The 12,052-nt window shown below is 43.6% G+C and overlaps 1 protein-coding gene across 1 annotated transcript in view; it reads left to right on the forward strand.

The window, feature by feature from the left end:
* Positions 1 to 12,052, forward strand: part of TRPM1 (transient receptor potential cation channel subfamily M member 1) — a 121,366-nt gene that overhangs the window by 20,152 nt on the left and 89,162 nt on the right. Inside the window, exons 2-3 of the mRNA XM_040077202.2 lie at positions 7,404 to 7,545; positions 9,140 to 9,256. The gene's annotated coding sequence lies outside the window, so the exon portion shown is untranslated. The remainder of the gene's footprint in view (positions 1 to 7,403; positions 7,546 to 9,139; positions 9,257 to 12,052) is intronic.

The raw sequence follows: 12,052 nt of genomic DNA on the forward strand, positions 1-12,052 counted from the left end.
CAAGGAATATTGTGCACGTTCCTTAACACTATAAGGAATTAAATTTCCCTGCTAGATTTTAGTTCCATGTCAGCCATTTCCTATCAATTTAACAGACTCCAAGTAGCTCATGCAGCGCATTTATTTATTTATATATGATACACACACATCTTTTTTTCTCACCAAATTGCCTCAGCTTTTTCAGTTCTCTTTTCCTGTTGACATTCCATTCAAAGTTTTCTTCCACTGTTCCTATTAACTTTGTTATTGTCTGTTGAAAAATATTCCTATTCTTGTAGAAATGCTGAATGCTTTTTGCCAGTCATAACACCTCCTCTCTGTCCTGTTACATTTTTGTTTTCCTTCTCTTTTAGAGATTTTCCCCCTCTTTTTCTGTTACCGGTGCATGTTCCTACACATGTGACTAGAGTTTAGTAATCAAAATACTTGTTATCCCCAAGTAGGAAGGTTAGTTTATCTCTGAATTTGTTTGGGTTAAGTAGATTGTTTTGGTTTTTGACTTGATTGAGACTTCCTTTCTCAGCAGTCTGTCTGTATGCTGTTAGGTTCACCATGAGTATGTAATTTAACTGCGTATAAATTTCCACTCTGGGAACTGTGGTGCATTATTTTCAGCATGCTGGAGATTAAACTTTGGTGATGACTCTGAAAAGTATGTATGTAATTTCAAAACCAAAAGAATCATATTAGTTGAATTAGATGTTCCTCGTGAAACATCTTTATGAAAACAAGAGTAGTCTGTGGCTGGAAAGAATAACAGCATAACCTTTATGACATATGTTTACATGCTTTGCACAATACTATGTTTTGATGAAGCGTTGTTCATAACTTGGCAAAGACCTCTTAAAGATTGTTGGCCAGAACAAGTTGTTTTTTACAAGAAAAACAACAGTTTTGAAAACTTTCAAATTAAATGTGTATTAATCCAGACAGACCCCACTATAATTCTTTTCTTGTTTGTAGAGCTGTAAATAAATTAACTCCCGTACTTCCACCACCCCAACCCTGTGGAGTTTCACTTCGCATTAGTGCAAGGGTGCAGATTCATTCAAAAACCGGTAACAAAGCATTTTAGCTCGTGTGTGTGTATGGCATAGAAAACTGGAAAATCAAAGATTAGTTCCAGGTCTGGTTGACTAAATCCACCATAACTTGCCAGAAAATCACATGCAGTAAATAAGCTTACCAAAATATATTGTCTGCCATGAAGGGTATTCTGGCAAGTTGGGGTGGAACATCATGTCTGCCTCTAATTCTGAAGTGTGCTTTAATATTTGGTGGATGAAGAGTTCGGTCTGTAGAAGGAGCATGGTGTTGGTAAATCTCGTGTGGTTGTGTCACCATGCAGTGTAGCTGGTCAGCTAAACACTTAAAAGGCTGTGAGATGGCAATAATTACAGTAGCAGTTGTAAACTGTGTATCTGTGTGTATCCTTATTGTAACTGCATGATGTAAAACACGAAGGGCAGCATGATTTTACTGTATATGTGATGATTTCTTTTCTTCCTGCATACAAATTTCAATATGAGAAGTAATCCCAAACCCATAAAAAGTGAGAGTATGTGTGTATCTCTGTGTGGCCAAGGAGGTGGAGACACAGCGAAAGAGCTGTTGGTATAGAATTTGGTCTGTTCTCTTCAGGTGGGTCAAAACAGGCAAGTTCAGATTTCTATCTGTGATGAGCATGGTGGTAGGGGCAAGAAAATGGAGTAAAAGCTAGCATAATTATGACAGAAAAATTAGGATGAGAGTTTTATTACTGTTGTGCTTAGGTTGATTTCTCAGAATGCTAGCAATAACCCCGCTAGGTGTAAAATAGGCAAGCAATCCTGATGCAAGAGACAGGCTTCAAGCTGGTGGGCACATGGAGTTCATTCTGTTCTTATTTTGGCTTCTACACGATTGGGCTTGAGTGAGTAGGAAGAAGGAGAGTAGTCAGCAGCTTGTGTCAAAGTGCTGTGTCCAGGCCACAAAGTAAGGACTTAGGGAAAGACAAATGTTGCTGACTACGTTATAAATTTAGTCATCTTGCAGAGTTCAAGGTTGACTTAATTCAGCCAGGCAGAGGGCCAAGCCAGTAATTTCTGTTTAAGCCCTAAAGATTGAAAGTAGTGTACCAAGTTTTGTGGCTTGTTGAGGGTGAGGGAGAGGTGGAAATCAGCAATTAATGTAGTTTCCTGGTAAGTGAGGTGCACAGCCAACTATAACTCTATAGTCCCTTTCATGGAATATGGATTCCAGCTCTCAGTGACCTTCTGGTGAAACTATTGCTGAACTGCAGATTCAGACATCAGAAATGTGCTGGATGCTTGCTGTTGTGCAGGTGGGGCCTGATAAGATCAAAGTCCTGTCTGGTAAGGTTTTTACCTTGGTTAGAGCACGTGTTTTGCATTCAGGAGATGCAGGGTAATGGCTTTCTGATCTTAGCAGCAGTAAGAGAGGCTTTGAAGGTCATTGTTTGGGTTATCCCAACCTTTTAAATTACAGTGAGGTTCACCTAAGAGGCACAGGCTCTCTCTTCAGCCACTTTCTTCCTGACAAAATCGTCCCCCTGTGAAATGGAAATTTCCACTCTTGAAGTACCTACCTTACTGCAAGCGGTATTCTGCCAGTCAAGAACAATGCTAAGGAATTTTAGGCAGAAATACTGGTGTAGGAAAGGTTAAACCTCGGAAACGTTTCCTTCTCGGTCTTCGGATACATCTCTTACGTTTCCTGCTGCTAAAAATGAGGGAGTATGTGAAATATGGCCGATTTTGATATCCGGCAAATCTTTGTTTAGGATTGCCTGGAATGTCACGTTAAAGCCACAGAGCGGGAGGACCCAGAGGAGGAGCAGTCAGGGGTCCGGTGGACACCCAGGGCAGGGGGGCGCGGGGGCGGTGGGGCCGCGCTGGTACGGCGCGGGCGGGCCCGGCTGCCTTGCCCGTTTAAGCGGCGGCCGCCGCTGTCCTCGCGTGCCCCGGCGGGCCCCGCCCGCGCCGCGCTATTTATAGACAGGCGGGGGCAGGGCCGTCACGCGAGTGCCCGGGCCGGCGCTGTGCGTGCCCCTTTCCCGGGGGGAGAGTGCTGTGTGTCCCCCTTTCTCCTGAGGGGAACACTCTGTGTGCCCCTTCCCCGGGGCAAGGGGGAGCGCTGTGCGTGCCCCTTTCCCGGGGCGGGGAACGCTGTGTGTGCCCCTTTCTCCTGAGGGGGCAGCGCTGTGCGTGCCCCTTTCCCGGGGGGAGAGTGCTGTGTGTGCCCCTTTCTCCTGAGGGGAACACTCTGTGTGCCCCTTCCCCGGGGCAAGGGGGAGCGCTGTGCGTGCCCCTTTCCCGGGGCGGGGAGTGATGTGTGTGCCCCTTTCTCCTGAGGGGGCAGCGCTGTGCGTGCCCCTTTCCCGGGGCGGGGAACGCTGTGTGTGCCCCTTTCTCCTGAGGGGGCAGCGCTGTGCGTGCCCCTTTCCCGGGGCGGGGAACGCTGTGTGTGCCCCTTTCTCCTGAGGGGAACACTCTGTGTGCCCCTTCCCCGGGGCAAGGGGGAGCGCTGTGCGCGCCCCTTTCCTGGGAGGAACACCTTGTGTGTGCCCCTTTCCCGCAGAGAGCGCCTTGTGTGCGCCTTCTCCCCGCGGGGGAACGGGCGGGCCCTCCCTCCCCGCTGCGCAGTCCCGGGGCTGGTGCGGCTCCAGCCGAGCAGGCGTGGGAGAGCGAGCAGCACGGCTCTGCAGGCCAGGCAGCTAAGGTTTCTGACCTGTCCCTTGTCCTCTGAGGAGAGAACACCGTCTTCTTCCCTTCCCCCCTGTTGCATTCTCCCGCGGGTTTGGCACAGGAATCTCCACCTGTTCTAACTGCAAATGCTGGATTTTCCCCTTCTTTCTGGTCAGTGGGAAACATGCAAGAAAAGGCCGACGTGCGCTCACTGAGCAGTCCACCCACGCTCTGAGCTGTGGAGAAAGGAATGGAATGCTTTCCTTTTGCAGAGGGGTATCATTTACGACACACAAACCGTACTTTGTAAAACCAGTGAAGAGCCTTTGTCTCACTGCAGAGGCTCTGTAACTGTGTAAAGTATTTGTATATCCCCTGTAATCAAAGAGAAAAAGAGGCTGTGCTGAATGAGACATAGGAATTGCCGTACTGGATTAGAGCCATCTGCTTCAGTATACTGTGTGAACCCAGCCAGAAAAAAAACCACTGTTGAGGAAGGGAATGTGCATCTCCTTTTTTTTTTTTTTTTTTTTTAAACTTCAAAAATACTGCAGTATGTTGCTGTGTATTACAAAAATTATTTCAATAATTAACATGCAGTTTGGCACCTTAATTTCTATTTCCTTTTTATTTCCATACAATGATTAAAAAATAGCATTATTTCACTCCAAGTCCAGTGGAGTATGGCAACAATCTCCCTTCACCCAAGTTATTTCTGTATTGCCACTGTTTTTAACAAAGCATAAATCTAGTCAGAAACACTCCATCTCTATCTGTAGTAGAGGAGATGGGGGAGCAAGGTGTCCACATCTGAGACTTTCAATTTTTGCACCTTCCCTACAAGTCTTTGTCTGAAAAGCAGCAGGTTGTTACCGCTTTATGGAACAGCTTCCCTCCTCCTTTACCCTGGAGCACAACTGGATGCACTCAGCCACCCAGCCCTTTGGCAGGAGTGGTATCTCTGTGATCAGCAACTGCCCAAGTGTGACAGGCATTGAAAATAAGGCCAATTGCTTTAATGCCTCTGCCAGCAAAGCCGTGTGAGAGCAAATGAGCATGAGTCACTGACTTGGAGTGCATTGGGAGAATCTGAGACACTCATTTTATAGCTTTCCCTGGGTATTAGGGGATTTGCTTGCTTTTCAGGAGAAATGTTGTGTTCCTTCATATACCCTTTGCTATCACCTCCTTTAATATAAAACAAATCAATCAGTGGCAGAGAGAGTTTACCTTGGAGGTGTCTAGGGTGAGTAGAACAAAAGTAATCTCTTAAGTGCAGGAACGCCCTCAGCACTTTAAGCCACAGCATTAGACCAGGAGTCTCAAGTGTGCATTCGTAATGCTTTTGCCCTTTGCTCTTTAGAGGGTTGATTTGCTCCACAAATACTTTATGAACCTCTTGAGACTGTGGCACCATGTTATTCTTCAAAAGTGTCCGCTAGTAAATGCCCACTGGATTAGAGCATAGACTTCTGTCAAAACATGTTAAATAACCATAGGCAAATGCTGTCTCCAGAAATATAGGTCTGTGTGCATGGTAGAATCACTCATAAAAACAGTTGAGACACAATAAAAAGATCAATCTTGTATGAAAATAGTGAGAGGGTTGAGTGCCTTGTGTGTTCTGAAATGGACAAACAAAATCGGTAAGTCATTCAAGGGTAGCCTTTGTTTGTATGCTGTGTGTGCTGGGGTGTCATCTTTTCTTTGAATAGTTGATAAATTGAGCACAGCTGAACCAAATAAATTGAGGGCTGCGTATCCACAGACCTTTATTTTGCTGGGTAGTAGCAGTCACTGCACTGAGACTGGTTGTCTCCCTATGTTGCCAGAGGGGGTTTTCCTGATGAAGTTTGTAGCATGGGGAATTTTGGTCTGGAGGTGATAGTCTGTGTGTTGTAAAGCTGAAATACAAAATTGTATTTCTGAATGTAGAAAGAGCTTAACTGCTTAGTGCAGCTTCATGTGTCAATAGGAATACCTGTGCTGCAGGCCTGATGGATCTGCTGGACCTCAGCTCTTTGCATACCCATGAACTCTGCCTTTGGCTTCAACAGAGTAACAATAACTTTCTTACATGTGGCCTTGCTGAAAATCATACTATTGAGGGCTTCAAAAGATGAGGACTCTTCTGTTTTCCCTTGGCTTTTGCTTACTGTGTTCAGCCTGTGCCTCTTTGGGCTCCTCCCAGGTGCCAGTTGGTACCACGCAGCAGGGCAGGTGGGCAGTACTTTTTTGCTCAGTCGGAACATTTTGGCAGGTAGACAGGAGGTTTGGCCTTCAGTAGACTTGGGCTGCTGAGGCTTTGTGCTGCCAAAGCTTCTCACAGAGTCTGGCCTGTTAGTGCAGGCGACTGCATGGATCATCAGGCAGGTACTGGCTGGATGTCATCCTGCCATCACACCAAAACACCAAAGAGAATTATCAGTGAACAGACAGAGGAAACACACTAAACCAAATCATACTTCTTCTAAGGACAGCACTCTTCTGGCGCTTTCAGAACTCACTTTCAGCAGCTTACACTCTCCCTTTTTGCTCTTGAACTCATTTTGTAATCTTTGCTTTTGGACTGTTTGGCTGATTATTATTTTGTGTGCTATGAAAAACACTTTAGATGTCACTTAGTTCTGTTCCTTGTATAAGAGATGATCTAAAGACATCATTGCTCAAATGTTTTTGTGTCATAATGGTAAGTCCTTAGTCAAGCTGTCCCACTGAATTTGATGTGAGTAATTTAGTAAGTTCATTTGTGTTGATTAAACTTTGATGCAAATTTCACTGCAAATAATTTCCCTTTATAATGTGTTGCATTTGAAATTTACAATCTGAAGCTTTAGAGACTGTGGAAATTTTTCAGAGTCATAGCTGAAAATATCTAATGAAAAAAATGAAAGAGAAGATTATAGTTAGGAATAAGCAGTAAGGGGTCAGAAGTTCACAGGTGATGGTAAAATGGGCCATATGTCCTTTTAATCCCCGTTCAGGAGATAAGTAAAGATCTGTGTCAGGCTCCTTTTCAAACATGTTTAGAACCGGAGAAGGAAGGGATACATTGTAACAGTTTCTGTCTGTCACTATTTTACGTTTTTTTATATACAGGCAAGAGAGAAATGGGAAAGAATTTGTTGTTGCGGTGGGTGGTTTTTTTTGGTTTTTTGGGGTTTTTTGGTAAAGCTGGTTATACCAGTTAAGAAAGGTTTGCTTCATACTGTGGATTTTTTTGTTTGTTTTAGTATATCTGAGACTGCAATTAGATTTGGACAGTTTTGTGAACAAATGGCTTTTTAAATATCATATTTATTCAAGAAAAATGTAAGTAGTTTTGTTGACACCCTTACAAAAAAAAAAAATCCAAAACACCTAATGGAAAGTGAATATGTGGACTAAAAAGTATCTGCCCACATGCACTTCAGATTACCTGTCAAATATGCTCATTTTCCTTCTCTTGAAGATACAGTAATGTTTAGTTCACTCTGGCCAGTTGCGTGTTCAAAATTCTATAGGTAACACACAATCTTTAAAAAAATTATTGCAGTGAAGAATGATATAGAGCATTGTCTCATTTAACAAGCAAAAGGTGATGGAAACATATAATTTTACTCAGGTCTAAAATAACTTAGTAGTGGTATTGTTTTGTTAGTGGGCATGTCCTGGACAACTGACTAGATATGTTTTTTAACATTTAAAGCTTGTCCTCTTCCTGGCTGTTTTTTTAAGGTCTGGATGGAAGCACAGCCAAAGGGAACCTGGGTGAATTTTGTGAACACAGCGGGCTCATCATTCTACTGTGTCTTCCAATGGAGCAAACTGATTTTCTCCCTGATGAGTTGAAGAAGCACGGGCTGTCCTGGTAAATGAGGTCAGAACTGTTAAATATTAACTTTCCAAATACATGGGTAGGCCTCTGACTCAGGCACTGTTCTGCTAACCAGGCAGTATTAGGTCTGGAGAATCCTGTATTTTCCTAGGCTGACTGGAGTTTGGCCTCCAGAAAAGAATTCACTCTGATTTCTGTATTCAGAAAGTAAGAGTAAACATGCTCAGAATTCTAAGAATGTCCTCTTCCTGATCTTTCCTAGCAGTAATTTAACCGTAGTTGTGCAGAGGATAGATTATTTTTAGCCTATATCCCTAAATCCAGGAGAGACCCAACGCAACCTTGCTGTTTGTGTGAGTAATGTGGATTTCCCTGGCTAACTTTGTCTGGCTCTAACAGCAAAACAGTGTCTGAAACTAAGCTGAACAGCATCGTAGGCTGGAAGAGACCAAATAATTCTGTGACAGGGAGACTGTATCATGAGCAACATTGAGGTCCACAGAAAACTGACTTTGTCACTGTCTGTGCTCATGGAGTTCATTGATTGATGTTATTTGATGACAGTCACATGGAGCTCAGTTCTGTCCAACCCAAGGAGCTCTTCTCCTACTGAAAAATGGAGACTTTAAATGAAATTTGGATTGTACTTGAATTTTTCTTAGAAAAGCAATGTTTATTACTTATAAGTTAAAATTTAAACTCAGCCTCAACTGTTGGCCTAATTGACATCAGTGAGTCCAGCAGAAACTGCAGGCAGTGACTAAGGACTCATTCCAGCCAGTGATAAGGTACATGGGCAGGACTCTGTGTCACCAGCCCTTGCTAACTGGACCTTGCTTGAGGGCTCTGGAAAGTTCCCATGCAAGAGGAATCTCTTGGCACTTGGGACTTCCAGGAACATAATATTTGAGTGTCATGAGGAGGAGTTGCTGTTTGTTGTGTACAGCCTGGCTCTGCACTGCGAGCTATTCTGTTCCTCTGACATACAGAAGTTGTACTCTGTGATCTGAGTTCTAGCACTAATTGAGAGCATGGCAAGTGCAACTTCAAAGAGAGCAATCAGGAGGAGATTCATTGCTCAGTATATCACAGGGCATCAGTATACCTTAACTCTCACCAGAGATGGTAAAATCCTCTTCTGGCCCCAGCACAGGCTGAATTTCATGCAGGAGTGCATTTCTTCAAAGCTGTTTAAGCTCCTAGGAGTTCAGATAATGTTATGGGGGATTTTCAGAGTCATACATCTCAAACATCTACAGCAAAGCAAATGGTATTAAGGTATACAGTTAAAATCTAAGTTTCCAGAATTCCAGCATACAGTGATATTTTTTTAAAGCATTGTCTCCATCATGAGGCATCTATTGAAAAAAAAGTACTGGAACAAATCCAGCTCTAAGTGTCCATTTATAATTGTCTTAGAAATTTGCCTCTGACTTGAATGGGAAAGGATTGTAAAAAGACTGAAGTAATTGGCATTTGACTTCATTATAGCACATAGTGTGGTTTTATGATTTATTGAATAGTTGCCTAGAATGATTGGCCTGTATAGGTTGTGTATTTGGTATTAGGAAAAACATTTATATAATTCGGTTATGAACTCTCCTCTTCTGAAGTGATGTGTTTGTCCCCTCTACAGGTGTTCCTACTCTGTGATGGTCAGACATTTTCTGGGAAATTGCCATGGCAAGAAAAATTGCATTTCTCCTCTCTTCCTCTCCTCTCCCTGTGAAGAATATCCTATTGTTTGTGAGAGGTAAGTGCTTTGGGTAGCAGCTGCAGTCAACAGTGTGATAAATGGTTAATATTAACAGTGGTGGCTTAGTGCATAAGCCAAGTTCTAGCTATTTGAAAGTGAAATTAGAGCTGTTTGGCTTCGCACTGTCCCACTGCTGACCACTGAAGATTTGCTAAGCCATTGCTGGTAGTGTGTTTGAGAAGGTTGTGGTGGAGGCAACAGACTAAACCTCAAGATTACTGTACATCAACTTCCTCTTAGTCCCAGCATGGATTTTCAGATGTGTCTCACTCCTGGGTGGAACAGCTTCTATTTCAGCCAAGGTACTAGAGTGAGGAGAGCAGCTTTGGGTGTCACTGTGTTTATGTACCCAGATTACTGAGAAACCAAGCAAGAATGCAGCTGTGAGCCTTTAAAGCAGCCTGCCATGGAAAAATGAAAGACAAAGTGTGTATGTGCACGGGGGAATGTACCCAGTATTTTGCACATTCCAGCAGAGGCCTCAGTAAAGACTGGAATTTTAATTCTCATCTGACAGCATTCCACGAAGACAACTTACATTCCCTTCCTGTTTCCCCCTCCCAGGAGATTAATCTAAAAAAAAATTGGCTGATTATTTATTCTGCCTTGGCTATCAAATAACTGTGGGAGTGCCAGCACTCTGAGTAGCTAGAGTACTTTAGGTTAGTTCGTCATTTGGCTTTTCTGGGATTCGTTAGTGTTAGCTGTTTTTCTCCCGTTATATTGCCATTGAAAATCAAGATCAGCAGTGTCCCCAGCTACACTTGTATCTCTGCAGGGACTCTTCAAGTTTCTTTTAACTACACACATGGTCCAACCCCCACATGCCTGTTGGTGTAGTATAAGGCAGGAAAGAGGTGAGGCCGTGACTCATGTAAACTTCTTAACAGCACAATTAAAGTACAAAACCCCACCTGCCCCAGTAGGAACAAAGACCTTGAGCTGAACAACACCTGCTGTACAATATTTTTATGTTTGCTCCAATTTTTTTTTTTTTTTTTTTTGATCTGAATACAAATATGGAAAGTAGGCCCGTGTTCAAGGAATTTGAATGAAGGAAATGTTGGTTTTGGAACTGACATCAGTGTGAGATCAGGAGAACCAGACTTTGCACACAGTCGTCTGTTCATTTCTGGATTACAAACTATATACACAAAGGTGCAGAAGTCTGTTTCCTCTGTGTAAGTGGGCTTGCCAGCATTCATAATTACCTATTTCAGCCACAGTTCATGACTAAAATAGTCAGTTAGTTGGTTGTATAGCTGAATTCATAAACCAATGAGTCTAACCACTTCAAATGAGGATGCCTTTTTTCCTCTTCTAATTCCAGTACTAGTCACAGTAAAACTTCTTTATTGCAGAAACTTCTGTTTAGTACTGTTAAAAAAAAAAAAAGTGTCATCTTAGAATAAAAACTTGGTCAGTGAGATTCCCTTCTCTATTCCCTTTGCCTTTTAATTGATGGTCATGTTCTGTAGAATGTCAGTTTTGGCCCATACTGTGCATAGCTGTATGCATAGCTGTAAGAAGCAGAGCACAAGACCCACAATCCAGCAAGGGGGAAGATGACTGAAGTTATCCTTCTCTGCTTTTATGGTTCTAGACAGCCTCAGCAGCTAGGAAGATTTACAGTACATAGAGAATCTCCTGTGTGACATAGATAACAATGTTGTGTCCTGTAGTACTGACCCCACCAATGCATTGTGCACTACTTGACTTCATTCTTCTCATGTGTCTTTTCCTTGGGCAGATGGGTGAGAATCTTTCCTCACGACTTCACTAAGCTCCTAACATAGATTACAGCCACTGGAGTTGTCCAAAGAGAGACACTGCAGAGTTTTGAAAGTTATTTAATGTGGAGGGGGCAGAGCTATTTTTTCCTCTCTGGTTTACACTACTATTTTTGAGCTCAATCATGAGCTGCTAGAGGAGATGAGGACAAGCATCCCACCACACATCCTATACATGACTTACCTGTGTCCCTGGGCTGTGCTCAGGGTGGCAGGGAAAGCTGTCCTGCAGCAGTGCTACATGTGGTGGTTGGGAGGCATCTTACAGGGAGGAAAAGGAGCAAACAATCCATTGCCTCTGTTCCTGTTTCCTCTCTCAGCCATTTGAGATGGCCAAGCTGCCTCACCACAGGAGAGGCCTACCCTATTCAAGTTCAGTGTTAAGGAATTGATTCAGTGCTTATGAAAAAGGCATCAGTTATTGCCCAAGCCCCCCAAAACCCCTCAGGACATCTCAGAATCCTCATTTCCCCACCCCATTTCCAACACAGGCATCACATGAAGTGACTGTGAGATCAGCTTTCCTTATATATGTTCTCCCTCTGTGCCATTTTGGCAGCATTAAAGGATAGGCAAGTGGAAACTGTCCCTTAGGAAGACCCTTTACAGAAGGAGAGCATTTATTTGCCTTTGTCTGACTGTTCCTTGGACCCTTTTAGAAAAGATGGTGGCTCTGTGCCAGCATATCTGCCAGACTCTGCTGTGCCATGGGCCCTGCTGGAGGTGTTATGAACACGGTGTGCTCTGGCTCCCTTCTGCTTGGAACACCCTGAACCTTCACAGGGTCTGTTTGCAGCAGATGAGGAAGACAGGGACTTAAAAATTCTTGTCCCCTAATCAAGCTTAAGAACAAAAGCACTGAGCGGGAGAGCTGGTATGTGGGCTGGCTGCCTGGAAGGTAGCCCTGGCTTTGGGAAGTAAGATCATGTGGTTGTGTCAGTAGGCTTTGCTCACAGGGATGGCTCTGGCTTAGGAATCACCCGATGCAGTGAAGCACCTGCTT

The sequence above is a fragment of the Hirundo rustica genome, chromosome 13 (assembly GCF_015227805.2).
Source record: "Hirundo rustica isolate bHirRus1 chromosome 13, bHirRus1.pri.v3, whole genome shotgun sequence".
Taxonomy (NCBI): Eukaryota; Metazoa; Chordata; class Aves; order Passeriformes; family Hirundinidae; genus Hirundo; species Hirundo rustica.